This window comes from Macrobrachium rosenbergii, chromosome 21 (assembly GCF_040412425.1).
Source record: "Macrobrachium rosenbergii isolate ZJJX-2024 chromosome 21, ASM4041242v1, whole genome shotgun sequence".
Lineage (NCBI taxonomy): Eukaryota > Metazoa > Arthropoda > Malacostraca > Decapoda > Palaemonidae > Macrobrachium > Macrobrachium rosenbergii.
Window position 1 is genome coordinate 15947390 of NC_089761.1, and position 27384 is coordinate 15974773.

The window sequence follows — 27384 nt, forward strand, 5'->3', positions numbered from 1 at the left end:
CCATTTTGGAGGTCAGCGCGAAAAGTACACCGATTGACCTGGTTTATTTCGAGTGGCCGACAGCGCCATGACTTGCAATGTCTCGGGCAGGGTCGCTGGGGACTGTGCCATCCTTTTTGTCAGTAATACTATTGCTAGTGACTACTATTACTACCGCTACTACTACTTTTACTATTGTTATTTTCATTCGTGATTTTCAACGCTGCTTCATTAGTAATATCAATTTTTTCTTTGATTTTCCTGCTACAAAAAAATGCTATAAATATATGATTTTATTTTTTTTTTATTACTACTACTACTACTACTACTACTACTACTACTACTACTGCTGCTGCTGCTGCTGCTGCTGCGGCTGCTATTGTCGTTGTTAATTTTATACAGATTTTCGTTCTAGTTATCATAAGTGCTACAGTAAAACGACCAGTCATGCCGCTTCCGTTAGTGCTACTGTTGCTACCCATATTATGATGAGCATTGCAGTTCTCATTATTAACCAGTATTAGTGCTACTGCATCTTGTTATGTTATTACTGCCAGCATTATTATTATTATTATTATTATTATTATTATTATTATTATTATTATTATTATGACATCATTAATACGTCGTCAAGCTGTTCCAAACATACCAAAATACATGCTACCCCAAGTTCTTCATTGGAGGTGTGGGTAGAGCTCTCAGCTAGCACGCTGTTGGCCCAGCTTTCGACTCTCCGACTGGCCAATGAAGAATTAGAGGAATTTATTTCTGGTGATAGAAACTCATTTCTCGTCATAATGTGGTTCGGATTCCACAATAAGTTGTAGGTCCCGTTGCTAGGTTGGTTCTTAGCCACGTAAAATAAATCTAATCCTTCGGGCCAGCCCTAGGAGAGCTGTTAATCAGCTCAGTGGTCTGGTTAAACTAAGGTATACTTAACATGCTACCCCAGTGATACAGTGCCACAATACATAACGCCATATGCTATTATGCGGTACCATAATATGATATCATAATGTTGTACCACTGTAATGCCAAAATACCATAATTCCCTGATGCCATTGTACATTATACCATAACCCCCTCGTTCCATAATTACCCAATGGAGTACATGTTGATGGACAGTTCTAAGTGTGTAGAGTAAAGAAGGCAACTTCCTATTTCAGGTTCCTTAGAAGAGGTCTTAAATAATGGTGTTGATGGTGAGAACACCATGGAAATTTTAAAAGATATTAAATATTTTTTTTTTTACAATATTTAAGCAATTTTCATAAATTTCTAGATTATTGGTTATTAATTGATTACGGGTTTACCTTCAAAATATGGTTTAATGTAACGGTTCCAGTGTCATATTGAGAGAGACTCCGTAGGGGGGGCTAGTGCCGTCAGTGCACCTTACGTGGTGCACTGTAGGCATTACTTAAGGGTCTTTGCAGCGTCCCTTCGGCCCCAAGCTGCAACCTCTTTCATTCATTTTACTGTACCTCCGTTCACATTCTTTCTCTGATCTGACTTTGCCACCCTCTCCTAACAATTGTTTCACAGTGCAACTGCGAGATTTTCCCCCTGTTACACCTTTCAGACCTTCTTACTGTTAATTTCCCTTTCAGCGCTGAATGACCTCTAGGTCCCAGCGTTTGACCTTTGGCCCAAATTCTATATATTCTATATTGAGAGAGAAAATTCTCAAAAAACCAAACCAAATCATTGCCACAGTGCCGTAATGACCTCATGCAGCCGTAACCAAGTTACCACAATGCCATAATGCCATAACCCCACAACACCATAGCACCATGAACGTCAAAGGATATTCATTATCCCAAGGCATTCATTAATTAATGCTAATAAATGCCCTCCCTTTCAGTTCCTTAATTATCACCCCTGTCCTCTTCTCTCGCACATCATTATACCCAATACCCCTTTTTGCCCAGGGTGGACGTGCCCATGTAGAACATACCCGGAGTCGTCCCTCGCCGGTTGTGAGTATTGATATGTCGTGCACGATTGGCCGTGGCTGAAGGCTTTGCGTAGAAAGTTATATGAAACGTTTAGCTCATTGATTTCTCTCTCTCTCTCTCTCTCTCTCTCTCTCTCTCTCTCTCTCTCTCTCTCTCTCTCTCTCTCTCTCTCTCATATTTATAGCAGGCATGATGTGCGAACACATGTTTCTTTAGAAATAGCTAGTATACTCGTAAGTGGAAATGATATTTTTGCCTATAATCAAATATATTTATATAGTATTGATTCATTTCTGACACACAAACGTATATATATGTACATGTACACACAAATGTAATATATATATATATGTATATATATATATATATATATATATATATATATATATATATATATATATATATATATATATATACTGTATGTATGTATATATATATATATATATATATATATATATACATATACATGAATATACATGAATATTTTGTGTGTGAATCTTTGTATATTAGTATTAGATATTTGCAATTAGTGCTTTTGTCCATCTTCATTTGATTTATTTTGCTGTTTATTTATGTTCAAGTAAGATTTCTTTATTTTGTGTTTTCCTCGTTCTGAATTATCCCAGGTTGGCTGTCAATATATTGATTCCCACTTTGGCATCATTTGCAGCTTTTCCTTTAGTCTCTTTACTCTCATTTTCGATAACAAGAAGATATCGCGAGTACGAGAGAGAGAGAGAGAGAGAGAGAGAGAGAGAGAGAGAGAGTTTTCTAAAAACTCTTTCAACAGGAGCCTTTGCCCCCAAGGAACTTGAAGCGCCCAGGTGAAACCATCTTTTCTAGCTACACTCCTCACCCCCTACCCCCCACCCCCTCCCCAAACCTCCCCTTCCGCTTCCCCATCCGATGAAACTCGTGCACATTATTATTAAGTCCATCTAGAGGTGGTGGGGATAGGGTGGGGGAATGTTGGAGGGAGGGAGGGGGGAATGTGATGCTAGTTCTAGGCTTCTCCGCATTCCCAGCTTAAACTTCTCAACCAAGATTAGCACATCTAAATCCTTCCCATTTTTTCTGTTCCAGTATGGTTGCTTTTTCATTGACAATAATAGATTTGGTATGTTTATGTGCTTTGAATAGCTATAGTTAAATATGAATGTATCAGTAACATCACAGATTCATTCTGTGTGTTGGCCATAATCCATTTTAACTAACAGGGGAGGTCATAGATAAATCGGCCTAGCAGTTGTTACGACAGTCTTCCTCCTGCTGCTTTATCAAGTGTTCTTAATGACTGTGCGAGCAGTTGCATCTATCATTACATTCACAAACTCTTTGGACATTCAGTCACTGACATGTGCCTTGCGTGAATATATGAAACAGACACATGTCTGCATGCTCGTACACGCGTGCTTAATTTCTGTAATGTATATTGGGCTTTTGCATGTGATAACTGAACATATACGATCGCATGCTGTGCTTGCATGCGGAGACGATCATGCGAAGTCTATGTACAGTGACATGCAGGCATGCACATGCACAATGTCGCTCTGTAAGCATGATTTCGTGATACAAATTCGTATTCTACATTGACATTCAGATACGAACATAAACAATCTACGAACGTGGGATTTAGGGATATAGGAACCTGTTGCCTATCAGAAGTATGAATTGGTATGTAAGACTTACATAAAACTAAATATACAAGCAGACTCGACACGTACACCTAATGTACGGACGATATAGATAAATTATGTTCACGCAAACAAGTTCACGTACTACACACATACGTGTGATGTAGATGCTTTCGTACATGACATTGCCTAGTTTATGTACTTAAGGGAAGCCATCTTTCGCTCCACAAATGAAGACGAAAACTTCTCCCCTCCAGACGTCCGTGAGACTGCTGTTATCAAATGAATGAGACTGCTGCTCCCTTTCAAACTCTTAATTTCTCCAAATGAAAGAGAGCAGGGCATGAAAGGCTGTCGACTTTTTGGGGAGGCATGGTAGTGGTGGGGGAGGGGGTTAGATAGGTAAAGGGGGGAGGGAGAGGGCTACGTACGTTAAGAGGAAGTAGAAGAGCGAAGAGAGGAGAGAGTTAGAGAGAGAGGGAGAGTATGCGTAATACATTTTAGCGATGGCCACCGGATCTTGTTGGCGGTTGAGGAGGCTGCTAGGAGAGAGAGAGAGAGAGAGAGAGAGAGAGAGAGAGAGAGAGAGAGAGTTATGGCCGAAAAAAAAGCTGACCCCGTTTGTTGGCCGTTTATTCTAATTTGGGGTTCCGCCCTGGTCCGCCCCATTGCGGCCTGGTTGCCCCGATGCCCCCTCGAGACAACTCTCGTTTTTGAGGGGCGAGGAGGAGGATGAGGAGGAGGAGGGGGAGGGGTAGGGGTGTGGGAGACTTGGATTCTCAACAACCTTCTGGTCCTCAATGTCATCCTACTAACACTTGATGTCAGTTGTTGAAGTGGCATGGAGATCAAGGAGAAGATTGTCTTCAGAAAGATTGTCTTCAGAATAAATGTAATTTGTTCTATTTTAATGTATGTCTATATATATATATATATATATATATATATATATATATATATATATATATATATATATATATATATATATATATATATATATATATATATATATATAATCATATTGAGAATTAAGCACTTTATTTGTTTTGTTTGAATATTTTCACGGATGAACTTCAAAAGTAGATTCATTTTTATTATCAAATAAATGAATATGTATGCATGCATGCACGTATGAATGTAAAGACTTTCATCCCATTTTGGTATTCCATTTTATCTAAACGTTTTTATGACAAAAAATTTTGTTTTCTCCTTTTCTCTTTAGAATGAGTAATAATAATTACAGTTTAACCCATCAGTTAGCTAAAGTGCATTAAAAAGCTTTTTCAAAGATTTTAACTTCATAAAAGCAAAAAAAGAGAGAGAAAAAAAAGACTTACATCCGGCTTCTTTGTGCCCGAACTATTGAATGGTATAATGGGAATATTGACGAAAGTTATTAATCCTTGTCTTTTTCATGCACGTGACGTTCGTGCAGATTTTACAAATCCGTAAGAACGTACGACAGAATGCTTGATGAATTAAGATGAACGTGGAAAATATATCTTGGAAACCACTTCACTTTACCATAAGTGTTTCATAACGAAAGAAACTGACTCTTTGCTGAAGTATTTTGTGACTGTTAGGTAACTAGACACCGTACCATAATGTAAACAGGAGCGTCGCAAAGAACTCTCTTGAAGTGGTTGGAATCACAAAGAATATTTTTGCAATTTTCTTTAGACGATTTAATTTCTCTTATGATGTTTACTCCTTATCACAGATAGAAAGTAGCAAGGTCTTTCATTTTGACTCTGTTTTAGTTGTAATCACCGTGAGTAGATGTTTTAGTTGTAATCACCGTGAGTAGATGTTTTAGTTGTAATCACCGTGAGTAGATGTTTTAGTTGTAATCACCGTGAGTAGATGTTTTAGTTGTAATCACCGTGAGTAGATGTACGATAACTAAACACACGAAATCCGACCGGGCTGGTCTAACGGCATGAAATTAATTTTTGAATGAAATTTTTTATTCGTAATAAAATCTGCGCAATAAAAACAGATATGTCGATATAACCGTAACATGGAATAGAAAAGAAACAAAATATTAAAATATGAATTTGTTCATGTATTTGCGTGTGTGTTTACTCACGTGGAACGTGCTCAATAAGAAATTCGGCCAAGCATGCAGTGAATGTTTTGATATTGAATACGCAAATTCTTTTTCTTAAAGTATCATTCAGTCAACATACGTCTTTATGGCTGTTATCATTGAAGAACAGCATTTGAATTCTGTCGTATATATATATATATATATATATATATATATATATATATATATATATATATATATATATATATACACACACACACACACATATATATATATATATATATATATATATATATATATATATATATATATATATATATATATATATATATGTATGTATATATATATATATATATATATATATATATATATATATATATATATATATATATTATATATATATGTATATATATATTATATATACATATATATACAATATATACATACTGTATATATATTATGTGTATACACACTCATATACACATACATATATATGTATACGTTAAGTTATACGTTTATACGTTTTTACCCTAAGAGGGTGTGGTTCCTAATGGAGTTAACCTTCTGGATATCTTCAAGACTGTAGGATGAGATTGCAAGCCCCATACCCTTCTCCACCCTGGCTGCGACCCACCACAGTCGACAAGCCGCCTGACACACCCTAACTTCTTGGATTAACAAAAGCGTAGGCAGGCTAATTTATTCACCAGGAAACGGCCCAATTATTTTAGCCCCATGGGATCAATAAATGGCCTTGCTGCTTCGTGCTAGCAGTCTTCTTGATCCAGCCGGTTTTATTGGTCGTGCACGACAAGAGAATTCGCTGGTAATTTATGCACGGGCTGTGCTGTAACTTATAATTAATTCTGATTTTATTACTATATTTGAGATTAAATTGAAACGCCTGTCCTATAAATTCCGTCTTATATTTTTTCGGGGGGCTCTGCAATGTCTGATCGGAGGACCTTACACCTGAGTGATAATCAGCGTAACGAAGCAGAGTTGGAGTACGTAGACTCCTTGAAGTTGTTTGGTTAGAGAAGTCCGTTTGTTGATTTCTAATAATTGTTTTATAATTTGGAATTAACATTTTAATTTGTTTACTGTATAGTAATTGAAGAAAACATTTTGGTATGATTATGCGTAGTTACTGAAGAGAACAACATTTTTATCTGATTTTGTATTCATTGAAGAGAACAATATTTTAATTTGGTTATGGTGCATTACTTGAAGAGAACAATATTTTAACTGATTATTTTCCGGTAATGGAAGAGAACAACATTTTAATTTGATTATGGTTTAACAATTGGCGAGAACAACGTTTTAATTTGATGATTGTTTATTAATTGAGGAGAACAACATTTTAATTAGATTACTGTATAGTAAGTGAAGAGAACAACATTTTAATATGATTGTTGTGTAGCAACTGAGGAGAACAACAATTCGATTTGATTATTGTCTAGTATTTGGAGAGAACAGTATTTTAGATAATTATTGTTTTGAAACTGAAAATGCAATTCAAATTGATATATAGTATTGTACAAGATGACTGGGATTCAACCAAATTGTAGCTCGAACAATTCAGGTTAGATATGTTTAGAATATTAAGATAAATAGTTTACTTATAATATTTATATTACAGTAATAATGATCAAATATTTGTGTAGAAATTAATTTAGCCTACTAATTACTAGTCAGACGTAGCATGACTTGTTCATCATATATAATTATGATTCGACTTATATAAATCTTATTGATTAGCCATCTTATGAATAACTTTGCTTTGGAATGTGACTAATATAAATGCGGTGATTGTCAAATCTGACATGTAATTCTTATGCTAATGACGTATTCATAAGGGGTAATTAACGAGGAATCCGGATTGAATTTATGAGATGCGTAAGTGATGATAAATCAGTTTGTGTGAAATTATTCATTGACTTTTTGGTAGCATGCTTCGATTTAGTGCAAGTCATAGGGTATGATACTGTTCATTTTATTTCTGTTAAGAGAAAGAACTGTTTTTTCGACACCTAGTCGTACTCCTCGCCTATTTTTTTCTTTATTATTTCTTTTTAAGTGATAGGCAAGGTAAGAATACTAAGTTGCCCCTCCAGTGCCTGTTCACCAAAAAAATGATAAATAAAATAAAAGTTAGAATAAAAAAATTAGATGATTATGATCTCCAAAAAGGCCGAGTAGTTGGCGTTTGAGAAGCTTTTAGTAGCGTGTCAGGTTCCGGTGATAACCTTAGCAATAACTACATCTAAATGAGAGCTTCTTTAAATGAAAAGGAAAGAAATGTAATGTAAATAAGGCTTTTATTATTATTATTATTATTATTATTATTATTATTATTATTATTATTATTATTATTGGCTTGAAAATTGAACTTTGGGTGAATATTTTGAAGGTTGCACCTTTAGGAAAGGATTAGGATCCATGGTTAGTCATGAGTCATTGCAAAATCTTGCTCACAGTTAAAACTCAGTCCTGTACCTCACTTTCTTTCACTCCTGGAAGAATAATGTTCCACAGCATTAGTCGCGACCTTTTTATTATTATTATTATTATTATTATTATTATTATTATTATTATTATTATTATTATATGCTAAATTTTTGTTAGCAAAGGATTTTTTTAAATGTCTTGCCGAATAGTAATTGAAATTCAGCCTTCACATTCTGTTTGAAATTGATTTTAATTCGACATGAACCACAAAAGTGTATCAGAATGTAACACCCTGAAATATAAGCAGAAACGTTGTTATTATTGTTATTAGCAACAGTTATCACTTTCAAGGATCAACAAATATTCCACGGCAAATTATAGAATGATTTTATCAATGATTATTTATTACATATATAACATTCTAATAATACTTAAAGCTTACAGCGTGATGACTGAAAATCAAAGTATTTCTTCCATTCAGCGCGTCATGAAATATTTAAATAGCGAATCATTTATTCCACTACGAAAATCCCAATTTTAATTTAAAACAGATGACTTACAGTTTATCATATTATTCAAAGCGTAGATCACGCAACATTCTTTCTCTCGTAAATCTTGTGAAAGGGTACGCACTCCGACCCGTATCCATTATGCGTGACTGAAGATTATCCTTTATGCTGGGGTCCCGTAACGGAGATGACATCACAGTCCTGCTGCCCTCAAGACCACTGATCTCGAAAGATACTAGATCGCTTTTTCACATTTCGCTGGTATCGATTGCCCGCCATATTTGACGTGCCTTCGCACAAAAGATTTAAAATCGTATGGCTAAATATACTTATTCGACTCTCTCTCTCTCTCTCTCTCTTCTCTCTCTCTCTCTCTCTCTCTCTCATTTTTTCTATCTAGGAAATAATTTTCTTCTTGAATGATTTTATCTGTACGCATGCGTGTATAGTGATTTTACATAGTATGTTATATTTTTGTTCTCTTTGTCTTAGGATGAAGACAACAGTGATTATATACTTTGTTTTACCATAGTTTGCTGAGACAAACAATGATGCAGCAAAAGAGTTATGTATAATAGAATCCCGTGTTTTATTTTCTTATATAGTGTATATATTGTATATGATGTTTGTTTATTTAATTCTAAAGGATTGTTTATTTTAAAGAATGTTTGAGAAGGAACAACGTATATAATGGTTTTATGTTTCTTGGTCATGAAAGCAAAAAAAAAAAAAGTTACACGAATGTGAATGATTTATTTTTTATTATTTTTTTATCTTATTTGTTTCTTTTTATTGATATTATCTCCGTTTCCGTCTACTTGATCGACTGGTTTATTGCATCTGACTTTTATATTCCCGTTTCGTGATGCGGAACGGAAGAGGAATGAGTTAAAAACTATTTTATATCAGGTCGGAAAAAACATTTATGACTAATAAAATTGGAACAGTGGTTAAAGTGCTTTTGCTTTTGCCGTCTGATATTTCGAGTTGCTTCCGAGGTGACATCGGACGTCATTTTGCTTCCTTAATCCCTTAAGAGAGAGAGAGAGAGAGAGAGAGAGAGAGAGAGAGAGAGAGAGAGAGAGAGAGAGAATGTGAAAGTAGGTGACGGCAAAATAAGTGCTTGGGATGAGTGATACGGTTTTAGTGTGTGTGTGTGTGTATATATATATATATATATATATATATATATATATATATATATATATATATATATATATATATATATATATATATATATATATATGCATACATTGTGTCTTTGTTTATGATACCCTTTTCTGTAAAGTGATTAATTTCCTGATGGATCTGTTAATATAAATCAAGACTTGGAAAATTATTATTATTATTATTATTATTATTATTATTATTAATTTAGCAAAGATTTTATTGTATATTGCTTGTAAGAAACAACCACGTTTTAAGGTCGCGTCAAATATGTAACCACTTCAATAAGAGAATGAACCCCTGGAATTTTCAAGCCAAGGGATTGAAAGGCATAGTTTCTGTGACATTCTTTTGCTCTGGAAGGAAGAAATATTCGACTCACGCTTAAACGCTTAATTATGACATAACTAATAATTCAGATCTTGATGGAGTATCTTCCAGTGATTGTTATTCTCAGTAATCTAATCTGATTTGAGGGTGGCTTCTTGATTGATGGTGATTGGGAATTATTGCATCTTGCCTTTTCCTGTGATCGAAGAGAGAGAGAGAGAGAGAGAGAGAGAGAGAGAGAGAGAGAGAGAGAGAGAGAGAGAGAGAGAGAGAGAGAGAGGAGCTGCCTGGAAGACCGTTGATTTTTCATTAATTTCTTTTACGTTTATTTATGCACACGGGTGAACGTTTTTCAGTGTTATGTTTCCTAATGTATATTTGTAGTGTTTGTTTGCGGGTAAGTTATGTATCTACTTACAACCTAGTGTGAGATGTACTTGCAGATACATGTGCATATATGTAAGTTTACCCAGTATATCTTTCTATACACAAACACGCACACAGACACTTGTGTGTATATATATATATATATATATATATATATATATATATATATATATATATATATATATATATATATATATATATATATATATATATAAATATATATATGCTGTATATATATACGCTGTATGTATATATATATATATATATATATATATATATATATATATATATATATATATATATGTATATGTATATATATATATATATATATATATATATATATATATATATATATATATATATATATATATATATATATATATATATAGCGTGTGTGTGTGTGTCATATCTTGGATCCAAGATTTTTAATTTTCTAGCTGACCGACTCTAACTTAAGCTAATCAAGTCGCAAAAATCAGTGAATTATCGCCTATTGTTATTTCATTGTGGTACTCTATAATCTTGGCGTTGAAATATATTTATATAAACTATACTAAGCTTACTATGTATTGATGAATCAAGGCAGAACTAATTAAATTCTACGGAAAGTGCATATGGAAAATTATCACCATATGTTTTACTTTCCTCTATATTTCATTACTGATTTTAGCAGATTCTCTCTCTCTCTCTCTCTCTCTCTCTCTCTCTCTCTCTCTCTCTCTCTCTCTCGATCAGTCGAGCGTGGTCGAATGGTTTTCTTGCATTAAGTGCTAATATTAAACCAGTGTTTATACCAAACCGCACCGATCACCAGGATATTAAGACACTCGGCAACTTGACGTGACAGAGTTGTCATCTGAGTTGCCGATCTGATTACATTAAGACTCTCTTGGAAAGCTCTTTGCGGTGCTGTCGCCCAACCACAGTCTCTAATGGGGTGTGAGATGAAGAGGATGTTTCTTGGTACATCTTCCGATTTTTTTTTTATTATGGTTTTGTTGCTGAATCCTCCTTTTGCTGGTCTTTCTGGTCATTGGTTTGTTCATTGAATTTTTCACTTCACTTAATAAATGTTAGGTCTATGATTTTATTTTCGTTTTGTTGATGTTTGAAGTATAAAAAGATTTTAGAATATTTAGCGATTTTTCGAAGTACAAATGAGGCAGTTTAGATAAATGCTCAAAATTACACAAAGGGATAAAGAACCTTACTGTTAACCTAGAGGTTAAATGCCTACATTTGTTATATAACACACACACACACACACACATATATATATATTATATGTATATATTTCTGTATCTATATATATATATATATATATATATATATATATATATATATATATATATATATATATATATATATATATATATATATATATATATATATATATATATATATATATATATATATATATATTCAGCCTGTGTATGTTATTGACTTGTGTAAAACCCCTTCGCTCAGTCTCGAAACTGTTTTTCTATCCTTAAATTATTGAAATTATGTTTATTAGCTTGTAGCACAAATTTTTTTTTTCTGTGAAAGAGGTAGACTTTTATTAATCCTTTTTTCACTTATTATTTGTCCCTGATATCTGACGCTCTGTTGATGTTACTGAATTCTCTCTCTTTCTTTATAAGTTGGTTTATATTTAGTCTACCATTCTTATTTTGTCTTTGTTTTTGTCATACTAGTCGAAATCCTCTTCGGCCCTTCTCATAAGGATATTTGAACATTTATAATGTTACTAATAAGACTTCTGTAGATAGCAATAAACGCCATCAGGTGACAGGGAGATATCCTGGATTATACAATTCAAGAAAGCTTCCATGTCAAAAAAAAAAAAAATAGAAATTTGTCTCGCGACCCCGACAATATTTCATCCTGAAGGGGCATTTTGTTAAAGTACTTTCTTTGTTAATAGTGTTTTGGCTTAATCCCTGGGATGGCTTAGTTGATGGGCAATATATATACCTTTTCTGATAGCTATCATGCTGGATAGACTCGAGTGATTGATTCGTAGGGTAATTTCGCCCTCGTGATTGATTTATTGGAGTTTCACCTCCGACGACACCTTACTTCTCTCTCTCTCTCTCTCTCTCTCTCTCTCTCTCTCTCTCTCTCTCTCTCTCTCTCTCTCTCTTCTTTCATTTTCCTTGTTGTTGTTTTCTGTCCTGTTATTTTCTTTCCTCTCATTTACTGCATTCATTTTGCGTTTCTTCTTTTTGTTTTATCATTGTTTTTCGTCATCTTGACTTTTTTGTCATTTTTGCTGTTTCCTGCAGTCGTTACTTTTCTGCCCTTTTTGATCTTCCAGTGTTTCCCTATTCCTTCCTCCCCTTTCTTGTCTCTCTGTCGTTCAGTTTTTCAGGTTGTTCGTCTTTCCGTCGTTATGTGATATTGATGTATTCGTTAATTCTTTATTTTGCATCCCTTGTTTATGATAATATTCCTTGCTACTTTGTCAGTTCTCTCTCTCTCTCTCTCTCTCTCTCTCTCTCTCTCTCTCTCTCTCTCTTTAGCCCACTCGCTCACGCTCACTGACTGATTAGTATCATCCTGAATGAATGAGCAAATTTTGAAATTTTGTGTGCAAAGCCAAACACTGCTCTTTTAATCATTCAGCCCTTTAGACATTGATAAGAACGAGTTGGAAAGGTTTACAAGATAACAGATCCTGTAAGTTAGATGAAGTACAAGAATCTGAAGGTGAAACTGGAAGAAAACCCAACACTTGCACTAAGAGGAGAGGTTGGTCAGAGAGGTTGGATAGCAAGTTGAAAGAAAGGATGCGTGATGACTATGTACTTGTACCCTGGAGGAGAACTAAGCCCCTTTTGCTCTTGTAGGAAAGTGGGCGGGCGGGGATGTGTAATACCAGAGTTTTGGAGTATGACCTTTGGGGTTGAGTAAAATCCAGGGGCAACTGTATAATCAGGAAGCGGTAGTGGTACTCACTGCTGTATTAGATAATGGGAAAAGAGTTTTACCCTGGGTAGAAGTAGAACCCCGAGGTAGGAGTAGAACCATGTTTAGAGTAGTACCCTTGGGGATTTATAGAACACTTGGAAATACGTAGAATTCTTGGTGGGAAAAGAGTACTTCCCTGGGGTAGAAGTGGACCCCCGGGGTGGGAGTAGACCCTTGTGTTAAGAGTAGTACCCTTGAGGATGTATAGAACACTTGGAAAGACGCAGAATTCTTGCGTGAGAGAGAAGGCCCTTTGGGAGATGTAAGACCCTGGGGTACGACCAAAGTACCCCGTGGAAGTAAATGAACCCTTCGGAAGGAATTGTCCGCCTGAGTAATCGATCCTCGGTAGGGCACTAGGGGAAGTGGAGGGCCTTTGTGGATGAGGAAGTTTACTTGGGATGTGTCGTTGGTTGATGGGTCATTCAATCCACCCCAGGAGCTTAAGGGTCCCTCCTTGCCTCCCCACAACCCCCCACCCCACAACCCCTCTTTCCCTCTAAACTACTTTACTCTCAGTATCACTTCTTCACCTCTCCTCTCCCCACACCCTCCCCTCTTCCCGACATTGTCCAATATCCGCTTTCTCAAAAGATTTACCGACATTTTCACATTCTTTATTACTAGAATCTCTCTCTCTCTCTCTCTCTCTCTCTCTCTCTCTCTCTCTCTCTCTCTCTCTCTCTCTCTCTTCTCTCTCTTTCGGAGTTCGAATGTCGAAGACTTGAAACAATGATCCTGTTTAATATCTCGGTTTTATTGTATTTCCGATAGTGTCGTGTACCACTGAAAACAGACTTTTATATATTATATATATATATATATATATATATATATATATATATATATATATATATATATATATATATATATATATATATATATATGTATAATATATGTTACTATATTATATCTGCTTATGTTACTACCCAGACCCAAAAGTTTAGATTTTCATCGTTTTCCTGAAATACTGTATGTACGATGACACTAATGTTTTCTACTCTTTATTTTCTTGCGTATGTTCCTAACGTCAGCTTTTATTTTTTATTGCATGTTATATTTAGGTTACACAGGACTTTCAATAGATATTTTAAAAGAAAATTTTATACTTTACAGATTGACACCATAAATAAACCTAAAAGATTTTAAAGAGTCAGTGCATTCTTTATGTCTATAAGTTACTGCTATAAAGGTAAGGATACGTTATGTATCCCCAGACATCCCAGCGACTATTTTGCACATGTATCCTAATGTTTTTAATTTTTTTTATTTATTTACTTATTAATGATTTTAAGAAAGCAACACGTTCTCTCTCACTCGAGGTAGGGATCGTTCAACGTCGATTATTTTTCAGGATTTGAAAGAAAAACACAGAATAATGAACTTGTTTTATTTAGCAGTTGATAAGGGTGTTTGTTAGCAAGAGGTACTGATGTTACTTTCTTTTTGTTTATATGCATACATACATACATACATACATACATACATACATACATACATACATACATACACACACACATACATCCACACACACTTCTGTATGAATATATATATATATATATATATATATATATATATATATATATATATATATATATATATATATACTGTATATTATATACATATATTTTAGTGTTTTTATTTTTCTTAATTAGTTTTGTTCAGATATAACCATTGTGCTATAGGGAAGTCCATGACTGATTTATACCATGTGATACCTACGCATAAATAAAAGTAACAAAGAAAATGATGGTGATAACGATACTCCCTACAAGGCATCAGTCTGTGTGTGTATTCTTGTCCCTAGAATGGTAGGTCTGGCGTATCCAATCGCCTCGCTTGCTGGAATTCGCGCTCGCCCACCACAAAAGGAACGAGGGTCTTCTTAATAGCTCTCCTTGTCGTAGAGATTCGAACTGGTTTTGAGAAGAGAGAGAGAGAGAGAGAGAGAGAGAGAGAGAGAGAGAGAGTTTGTCAATGAATACGATATTCCCTTCCCTTCTAGAAACATCTATAAACTCTCTCTCTCTCTCTCTCTCTCTCTCTCTCTCTCTCTCTCTCTCTCTCTCTCTCTCTCTGGAAGGATTTTCATCACGGTGCATTCGTACATTTTGTTTTATTTATGTGTATATTATAGTGAAATACGTATTAATGTATATTTATTTTGTCAATACCTGTAAGATGTATGTGCATGACAGTATACTAGTATACATATCTTACACGAAAGAAAATTGAGGGGAATACACCGATTTACATAAGAAAAGCAACATGTTCCCTACTTTGTCCTGATAGTAACACTAGGGAATTACAATGATTGGACTGTTTAATAAAAGTGATAACGAGACTATTGTGGTATATCGTTCTAATAAAAGATGTCATTCCAAAATAAAGCAAAGATATAACCGAACCAGTTGCTGTAACCAAAGCTCAGCTCTCTCTCTCTCTCTCTCTCTCTCTCTCTCTCTCTCTCTCTCTCTCTCTCTCTGTGTGTGTGTGTGTGTGTGTGTGTGTGTGTGCTAGTATGGGTGAATATCAGCATGTGGCAAATGGACTGTGCCAGAACAAATCTCGAGAACAACATGCAAAATAGTACCTGTACAAAAGAGTGCCAGCTTTAAGGAGACAGGTGGAGAATGGTACCTCGTTGTGATTAGGGGACCCGGGTTCATTTCCCGCTACCGGGCATTAGAATTTCTTCATATTTCTTGCACTTGGATCTTAAGGCTTTGTAGTGACAAGCGTATCCAAAAAAGCGCGAAGAATTCGAGAAGTTGAGAAACCATTGTGGCTATTACAATTACACACATTCATACATATTGAGTCATGCATGTGTGATTCAAATGTTTATGCTTTTTGTTCGCTCGACTATAACATTTTGGAGGCCGATTTAATCACATTTATCATTAATTGTGTTATGTTTTGCGAGATGTTGGTAACTTTCTTCTTGTCAAGGGATGGCCTCTCTGACCTTTCCGGCAGTTTTTTTTTTTTTTTTAACACTCAGGTATCTGTTTCTTTCCAGCAGTTTTTTTTTTATTCTTTTAACACTCAGGTATCTGTTTCTTTACAGCAATTCTTTCTTCTTCTTCTTTTAACACTCAGGTATCTGTTTCTTTTCAGCAATTTTTTCTTCTTCTTCTTTTAACACTGAGGTATCTGTCTCTTGATGGATCAATGTTCTGGTAATATCCCCATTAAATGTGTTCACAGGAATTTGAAATTTCTTTCTTTCTCTATTGATGAAATAGTTTTATGACGCTGTGAGTAATTTTATCTGAAATATACGTTTTTAGTCGTTGTTGTTATTCTTATTATTTTTACTGTTATTGCTGGTAGTTCTTTCTGGGTAATCACTTTTCATTTCTTATATTCTTTTATTTGAAGGTAATATTTAGGAGATTTTTCTTGTTGCTAATATAAAGATTAATATTCTTAACCGTACGCGCTGACATACTCAAAAACGTACAGATATAAAAATATGCTTGCATTCGTAAAGGTGAGACGTTGTTACCCGTGTGTGTGCATATATAAATATATATATACATATATATATAAATATATAAATATATATATATATATATATATATATATATATATATATATATATATACATATATATATAAATATATATATATATATATATATATATATATATATATAATTTATATATATATATATATATATATATATATATATATATAATATATATATATGTATGTATGTATAAATATTTATAAATATGATGTATGTGGATGTATGTGTGTGCGTATATATTTTTACAATATATAATCTACTTTGTTTTCTTTAAATATTTAGACTCACCTGAGACCAGTATAGAAATCACTCGTATTTGTCTTTCAGTCGTTGGTGTTCTATCGCTACTTTAAATGGGTTGTTCCACGCGTGTCTTTTATAGATAAAGTAAGAAAACCTCTCCTATGATTTGAGCCGGAGGCAAGGGACATTCCTTCACGTGTGCCATTTCTCCTTCTTTATCTGTCACTGTAGGGGATCAGTCGTCCCTTTCTGTTAAGGGGGCGTTAGGCTCCATTATGTCCGTATTTTGCGCGTTTGAAATAAGATTATTTTCTCTTAAAGTCTGAGTCTTCCACGCCCAACACCTTCATTCTCCTGCTACTTTCTCAGGCTTCTAATGATGTGGACGTATTCTTCGAAGCGGTTTCATACTATATATATATACATAATATATGTATATATTTATATATATATATATATATATATATATAAATTATATATATATATAATATATATATGTATATATATACTATAAATATATATATATATATATATAAATATATATATATACATACATACATATATATATATATATATATATATATATATATATATATATATATATATATATATATATATATATATATATATATATATATATATATATATATATATATATATATTGTAATGCCTATTGAGTCTAATAACAACCTTGATTTTAAAATTTACCAAGCCATTCTTAAACCACGTAAAATATGATGTTTCAGTGCAGTAAACGCCCATGCTATTAAAGATGAAGTGTCCAAGGGTTTTTAGTTACATTTACATATTATACATGCATACACACATATATACATATAAGTATAACTGAATCACGAAAATATGGAACGTGATGAATACATAAATAAAAACAAAATCCACGAAGGAAAGAGAAACCAAGGAGTGCTGAAAGACCTTTCGACTTATAGTCTTAACTTTCTTCAGTCTGCTAAGTAAAGGACTGTAAGTCGAAAGGCCTTGCAACACTCCATTGTTTCTCTTTCCTTCGTGGATTTTGTTTTTATTTATGAATATATATGTGTATATAGTAACACTTCTTGTTTATAAAATAAACTTCATTTTAAAGATTAGTAAGGCATGTCTGAATGTGTAAAATCTGACATTTTAATAGGATAAAATCGTGCTGTTAATGGTAAAATGTCATGGTGTTAAAACATAAAATAGTATGCTTTTAAAGGATAAAACGCTATGCTTTTGAGATGTAAAATGTCATTTTACGAGGTAAAATATGAGGATAAAAGGTTAAAGTGCAACATGCCTTTCAGGTGAGAATACTTACAAAATTGATTATCTCAAGAGCTCATTCTCATTCAGTACCAGTATAAGACGTATATTGTTTTCTAGTCCAGATTCTCTTCTTGGTTGTTGTGTAACCGAATAAATATAATGTAAAACTGATGCTGCTTCATGGTGGCATTGGGACCAACGCAAATCTGCCTCTTCCCCCCTTCCCTCATAGAATTAATGAACCGCACAATCGAAGGGACATTTCTCATACAATACTTGTAAAAAGGACAGGACTCTTTTGTTTACATTGTGTATAGGATCCCTATACACTATGTATTGGAATTTATTGCCCATTCATTTTTGTTCAACGCCGGACAGAGACAGTTGTATGGTCATATGCAAGGGTATTGTATTTCAATTGTCTTTCTTTTTCTCTCTCTCTTTCTCACTCTCTGTCTCTCAAAGAAAGTACTTTTACCATTTGGTGCGTCTGCCAATGGTAGCGTTGCCTGTAATACGTGAGTTATTTATCTTTTATTATCACTTTCTCATTTTTACGGCGTGAGACTTGGAGTATGTATATATATATATATATTATACATATATATATATATATATAAATATATATATATATATATATATATATATATATATACTGTATATATATACATATAATACACACACACACACACACACATATATATATATATATATATATATATATATATATATATATATATATATATATATATATATATCCACATACACAGTATGCATGCTTGTTCACACTTATACTGAATCATAAGGAGTGAGTATGCGCAAAAGAGGAGGAAGAGAGAAATTATTTAGGAATTCTGATGTTCACGATGTCTTGGGAACAGAAAAGTTTACATGTAAGCAAAAAAGAATTAAGAGCTCATGAAAAAATAGTTTCCCTTTTCGAAAACAGTATGAACAGTCAGAAGGATATAATATAGACATAAAATGAGAATGTATCTTAATGTTAAGAGAAAGTCTCGTAAATAATAACTTATAGGATACCTCAGGGCTGTAACGTGGCCTTTGAAGCGGTAATATCACGACACATGCTTCTCACAATTATTTATCAAATTAAACCATTACGCCAAATGACAAGACTATTGAGAACCACTAATCCGTTCTCTCCTTGATGTCCGGCCTTCCTCTTGCTTAAGCTGTGATCTTTTATTCTTTACGAGTATTTTGCTGATTCGAAGATGCTACTTAATTATTATATTTATGCAGAACCATATATGTGTATACATTATATACATTATATACACAGTATATATATAATTTATACATACGTATATATGTATATATATGTGTGTGTGCTTGTGTGTGCATGTATATATATATATATATCTATATATATATATATATATATATATATATATATATATATATATATATATATATATATACATATACTGTACGTGTGTGTGTGTATGTATATTGTCTGTATGTGCGTGTAGTCATAAATATCCCAGACTGTGTTTATGACACTAGGGTAATTCTTCGAGAGTAAACAATAGTGAAGTTTGTGCTGTTAAAACGTTCAATTTCTATAAAAAAAATATATATATAAGTCAAATCTTATCCCTAAAAGCAACCTTCACTGAAACCTCACTCACGACATTATCAGTTATTTCTTTTTGTTTTCTCCCCAGGGATTCATGAGAAACGCCGTAATTGACTGGACCTCTTGGGAGGTCAGACGAAAATCGTAAGGAACTGTCTAGTAAGATTCAGGTAATTGTTATCTTCAGATATTTCAAATGCTTTAACGGTGAGTTGACTGCATGTCTTGAAATTTTTTGATGGGCGTGCTTTCACAGTCTGCGTAGGTGTTTAAAAAAAAAAAAAAATCTAGATTTTTCTTGATGTATAATTTGCCTGTGGTTTTTCAGTATTACATATCGCATAAAATGTACGCATACTGATGCATGCATATATACAGTATATGTATACAGTATGCATATATATATATATAAATATATATATATATATATATATATATATATATATATATGTATGTATATATATATATATATATATATATATATATATATATATATATATATATATATATATATATATATATATATATATATATGCTCAAAAAACCCACAGATTTTGGGAACGTAACATTAGTTAGTTACAACAGCGAGATATTACACCTCCTTTCTCTTTGGACAATGTTTTGAGGAGACGTGATTTCATGAGGCTGTAGGTGAAATTTGCTGTTTTCATAACACTTCAGTCTCCAGCTGTCGTCATCACATTACATATTATAACTACAGGGCCTGTATGAATTTAGACTCTTCTTATAGCTCGCATTATTCTCCTGACTCTTATTCGTGTCCTGAGATCTGCCTTGAATAACGTCGGCATTTTCGAGGACCGAGTATAGAAATTCGAAACACAATAGAAGCGTAATTGAAGCGTGAAATCTCCCAAGCGCCACCTTTGTCGTGGCATCGCCTCTTCCATATGAGGGAAACGAAAAAGAAAAAGGAAAGAATAGATCTTGATCTCGGATTCGGCTTAGCCACTTAATGGATTGCTGTGAAAAGCTTTGAAAGCTTAAAGGATAGAATTTCCTGGAATTAACAGCATAAAAGATTGCTGTGAAAAGCTTCGAAAGCTTAAAGGATAGAATTTCCTGGAATTAACAGCATAAAAGGACCATAATGAGGAAGCGAAAGTTCAAAAGTGCGACTTGTGTCGTTGCGCGTGCGTGTATGTTTTACAATACTTCCATATCCTGTGCAATAGAAGTAACGTTGCTTTCAGTTCTTCACTGTAATTTTTCTTATATATCTTCCCGGCCAGAACACTAATATTAAGATAATTTATCAGAGGGGAATTTCCACGCATTATATTTGTGGTGATGTGAAAGCACTCCATTACATAAGTCGTAAGTTTGCTTCATATTACATCGATTAAGGAACGGAACACCAATTAAAATTCCTGTTTATTAGACAATTTTATGAATAATTTTTCCTGTATTACTTAATTCTTAAGCTGTTATTTCATCGATTATGGAACAGAAGACCAACTAAAATTAATTTTTATCAAGTGATTCTATAAATAATTTTTCCTTCTTTATTTAACTCTTAAGTTTGTATTTCATCGATTATGGAACAGAATACCAACTAAAAATCCTTTTTATTAAATAATTTTATAAATTATTTCTCTCATCACTTAATTCGTAAGTTTATATTTCATCGATTATGGAACAGTAGACCATCTAACAATCATTTTTATTAGATAATTGTATAAATAATTTCTCCTTCTTTACTTAATTCTTAATTTCATTTTGCATCGATTATGGAGCAAAATCAACTAAAAATCCATTTCATTGGAAAATTTCAGAAAATAATTTTTCCTTCATTACTTAATTCTAAGTTTATATTTCATCGATTATGGAGCAGAAAACCAATTAAAGTTCATATTTATTAAATAAGTTTTTAAATGATTTTTCCTTCATTAATTAATTCTTAAGTTTATATTTCACCTGATTATGGAACAGAAGACCAACTAAAATTAATGTTTATCAAGTGATTTTATAAATAATTTTTCCTTCTTTACTTAACTCTTAAGTTTATATTTCCCCGATTATGGAACAATAGTCCATCTAAAAGCCCTTTTTTTTTAAATAGTTTAATAAATAATTTTTCCTTCTTTATTTAATTAAGGAACAGAAAACCAATTAAAAATAATTTTATTGAGAAGAAACCTCCACGCCTTGTATATCATTTTTTTCCTCCATACGAAAGTGTTCTGATTTAATTTCCGCGTTTCATCACGTCTCGTTAGGCAAGTATGAAGACCGTAATTACATGACGGTATTATCATGTAATGTTATTGCCGATGTTTTGATCCAGCCGGAGAAAATTTCACTGTTCTTGAATTCTTTCTTCTATTTCTGCTTTTCTTCCTTTTTTGTGGACAGCTTCGATGGAAAGTCAGAACTAGTCTTGAATATTTAGCCATCTGGAGATTTTCACAGTATGAGATTAGAAAGCAAAGTTGATAGGGATAAATTTACTTGAGTCGTTTGAGAGAGAGAGAGAGAGAGAGAGAGAGAGAGAGAGAGAGAGATTGTTCCAGTTTGATCATCTATTTCCCAGAAGTCTCTTTATTCGCTATACATTATCATTAATTTTCTTAATTACCAAATTTTTGTGCAAAACGACTTCAATATCGATATATTTATTTAAATAGCATTAATTGTCCTTGGAAATATCTATCTGATCTGTTTTTTTCTGATCGAAATTGAAACCGATGACCCTTCAGAAAGCTCTCTCTCTCTCTCTCTCTCTCTCTCTCTCTCTCTCTCTCTCTCTCTCTCTCTCTCTCTTCCCGCACCTAACAAGCGACTCGAGTAAGTTTATCCCGATCAGCTTTGCTTTCTAATCTCATAACTCCTCCGGGTACTTTCATTTTTCTTGCACGAGAGTGGCCACGGGTCTTTCCTCACTCTGACGCATGTTTGCTTAAATCAAGATTTCGTTTTTCGCTTATGCAATATCCCGCTGATACGATGCAAGTCCGCAGCGGTGATCGGCGTAACCCATCTGGAAAACCGCGGCACCCTTCAGTGACGTCACGGCGATTGTAAACAAAAGAAAAGCTGGATGCGAAAAGTCATTGGCCAAACGCGGTGACGTAACGACGATTGTTCTCGCATAAAGGTGGTTGCGTGACTAGAAGGCATTATTAATCTGCCATTTGAGATGCATCTGATGCGCTTATGTAGAATACTTTCTCGCTCTTCCTTTCTGTACTCATTAACCTACGTTAATATATTTTTAATACGTTTGCTTGTATGGTGCATTAACTTACGTTAATATGCTTTTAGGACATTTGCTTGTATGGCACATTAACTTACGTTAATATGTTTTTAGGACATTTGCTTGTATGGCACATTAACTTACGTTAATATGTTTTTAGGACATTTGCTTCTATGGCACATTAACTTTCGTTAATATGTTTTTAGGACATTTGCTTGTATGGCACATTAACTTTCGTTAATATGTTTTTAGGGCATTCGCTTGTATGGCATATTAACACGTTAATATGTTTTCAGGACATTTGCTTGTATGGCACATTAACTTACGTTAATATGTTTTCAGGACATTTGCTTGTATGGCACATTAACTTACGTTAATATGTTTTTAGGACATTCGCTTGTATGGCACATTAACTTACGTTAATATGTTTTTAGGACATTCGCTTGTAAGGCACATTAACTTACGTTAATATGTTTTTAGGACATTTGCTTGTATGGCACATTAACTTATGTTAATATGTTTTTAGGACATTTGCTTGTATGGCACATTAACTTACGTTAATATGTTTTTAGGATATTTGCTTGTATGGCACATTAACTTTCGTTAATATGTTTTTAGGATATTTGCTTGTATGGCACATTAACTTTCGTTAATATGTTTTTAGGATATTTGCTTGTATGGCACATTAACTTACGCTAATACGTTTTCAGTACGTTTGCTTGTATGGCACATTAACTTTCGTTAATATGTTTTAGGACATTTGCTTGTATGGCACATTAATTTTCGTTAATATGTTTTTAGGACATTTGCTTGTATGGCACATTAACTTACGTTAATATGTTTTAGGACATTTGCTTGTATGGCACATTAACTTTCGTTAATATGTTTTTAGGACATTTGCTTGTATGGCACATTAACTTACGTTAATATGTTTTTAGGACATGTGCTTGTATGGTACATTAACTTACGTTAATATGTTTCTAGGACATTTGCTTGTATGGCACATTAACTTTCGTTAATATGTTTTTAGGACATTTGCTTGTATGGCACATTAACTTACGTTAATATGTTTTTAGGACATTTGCTTGTATGGCACATTAACTTTCGTTAATATGTTTTTAGGACATTTGCTTGTATGGCACATTAACTTTCGTTAATATGTTTTTAGGACATTTGCTTGTATGGCACATTAACTTACGTTAATGTGTGTTTAGGACATTTGCTTGTATAGCACAATAACTTATGTTAATATGTTTTTAGGCATTTGCTTGTATGGCACCTTACCTTACGTTAATATGTTTTTAGGACATTTGCTTGTACGGCACATTAACCTACGTTAATATGTTTCTAGGGCATTTGCTTGTATGGCACATTAACCTACGTTAAATGTTTTTGGTACACTTGTTAGTATGACACATTAACCTACGTTAATATGTTTTTATCGCATTTGTTTGTATGGTAGGATGAGTTGAACGCAAATTATCGGATTTTGATAAATCTTTGTTAAAATATTTCAGATATTTAGCATATTTCTCCTCCCATTAAAATGTTAAAATATTTCAGATATCTAGCATATTTCGCCGCCCACTAAAATCTCATTCTCAGAGAGATGCCTAGCGAATATTTCTAACATATTTCAGGAAAAGTCGTCCATTAGTTCTTGGGGTGTCTCTTAAAAACAACTGAAAATACAATTAAAAGGAAATAAGTACCCATAGAAGTTATTATTATTATTATTATTATTATTATTATTATTATTATTATTATTATTATTATTATTATTTATTATTATTATTATTATTATTATTATTATTATTATTATTATTATTATTAATTTCTTTTTCTATCTCAATCATACTATTCGACTGGATGGTATTTATAGCGTGGGGTTCGGGTTGCATCCTGCCTCATTAGGAGTCCATCACTTTTCTCACTACGTGCGCTGTTTCTAATAGAACACTCTTCTGCATGAGTCCTGGAGCTACTTCGGCAGGTAATCTCAACAAAGAACAGAAAATTACACAAGCCCCCTCTTTGGGAACCCTAAAGTGCTAACCAGTGTTGGACAGATAAATCACACTTCAGCTGTTCAGTCTCCAAAGAAGAGGTTTTTCAAGTTGTTATTATTATTATTATTATTATTATTATTATTATTATTATTATTATTATTATTATTATTATTATTATTATTATTATTATTATTATTTTTATTAAAACAAAAACTTCTTTCAGTTTTCTTCTGAAGATGGAAAGAGAAACCCACAAGATTCCTGTGTATAACTTGTTTATTTGTAAATATTTACATATTACTTAATATATAAATATTTACAAGTAAACAAGTTATATACAGGAATCTTGTGGGTTTCTCTTTCTATTATTATTATTATTATTATTATTATTATTATTATTATTATTATTATTATTATTACGTTATGTAACGAATTAAATTTCACTAAATACGTACTAGATGGCAGTGTTGAGGAAGTTTACAAATTACTGATTAAGCAGCGCATAATACGATGGAGGTTAAAAATGCCTGATTACCCTCTCTCGTTTAACTTTGTTTTATCATTCCGCTATTTAGCTGATGCTCTTTCAACCTCGTTATATTATGCCTTTTTTTTTTTTTTTTTTTTTTTTTTTTTACAAAATTTTAAAGATTTTTCCAAAGTTTTACTTCTATTTACCTACGTCTATTTCTCGGTCTTTTCGAATTTTTATTTATTGGGTGGGTTAGTTTTTTTTTGCTGTCTCTCCTGACAAAGATGAAACTTTGTTTCCATCACTAATACTGGTGAAAGAACCTCATCTCACAGATGTGCTCAGATAGATAGATAGATAGATAGAAAGAGGGAGAGGGAGGCAAAGAGCGGTATAGATAGACAGATAGATAGATAGACAGATAGAAAGAGGGAGAGGGCGGCAAAGAGCGGTAGAGATAGACATATAGATAGATAGAAAGAGGGAGAGGGAGAGGGAATTAAAGAGCGCTGCAGATAGACAGATAGATAGATAGACAGATAGAGAGAGGGAGAGGGAAGCAAAGAGCGGTATAGATAGACAGATAGATAGATAGACAGATAGAAAGAGGGAGAGGGATGAAAAGAGCGGTATAGATAGGCAGACAGATAGATAGACAGATAGATAGAGGGAGAGGGCGGCAAAGAGCGGTAGAGATAGACAGATAGATAGATAGACAGATAGAAAGAGGAAAAGGGAGGCAAAGAGCGGTATAGATACACATATAGATAGATAGAAAGAGGGAGAGGGAATTAAAGAGCGCTGCAGATAGACAGATAGATAGATAGACAGATAGAGAGAGGGAGAGGGAAGCAAAGAGCGGTATAGATAGACAGATAGATAGATAGACAGATAGAAAGAGGGAGAGGGAGGAAAAGAGCGGTATAGATAGTCAGATAGATAAATAGACAGACAGAGAGAGGGAGAGGGAAGCAAAGAGCTGTATAGATAGACAGATAGATAAATAGACAGATAGAAAGAGGGAGAGGGAGGAAAAGAGCGGTATAGATAGACAGATAGAGAGAGGGAGAGGGAAGCAAAGAGTGATATAGATAGCCGGATAGATAGACAGATAGACAGAAAAAGGGGGAGGGGGAGGGAGGCAAAGAGCAGTATTTTGTTTGGATAATGAATGTTTGCCTTTCTTAACCAGTGTGGAAACGCCCTTGTTATCTATACTCACTCTCGATGGATCTTAAGTAAAACAAACTCTCTCTCTCTCTCTCTCTCTCTCTCTCTCTCTCTCTCTCTCTCTCTCTCTCTCTCTCTCTCGTCCACTTATCACCAGTTGATATGTAGATGCTGCTGAATTGTTTAATTTTGCCAAAAGGTCACAAGAACATCATTTAAATATTGACCGTCATCTCTCTTGTCTGTTTCTTCCTTTCTTTCTTCCTTTCTTTTTTCTTTCTATCTTTCGCTCTTTTTGCTTTCTTTTGTGATGACGCATTTTCCACGGAATAGAACGTCAGATGAATATGGAAATGATTTCTTTTCAATTAAGAAGATTTTAAAAAGTAAAGTGAATAACGCAAGTATTTTAGAAGCAAGTGTCTAAGGGGTAAA

At 33.5% G+C, this 27384-nt stretch overlaps 1 long non-coding RNA gene across 1 annotated transcript in view; it reads left to right on the top strand.

The window, feature by feature from the left end:
- Window positions 1-27384, top strand: part of LOC136849705 (uncharacterized) — a 626170-nt gene that overhangs the window by 423937 nt on the left and 174849 nt on the right. The window contains exon 4 of the long non-coding RNA XR_010856389.1: window positions 20170-20251. This is a non-coding gene — a long non-coding RNA (uncharacterized lncRNA). The remainder of the gene's footprint in view (window positions 1-20169; window positions 20252-27384) is intronic.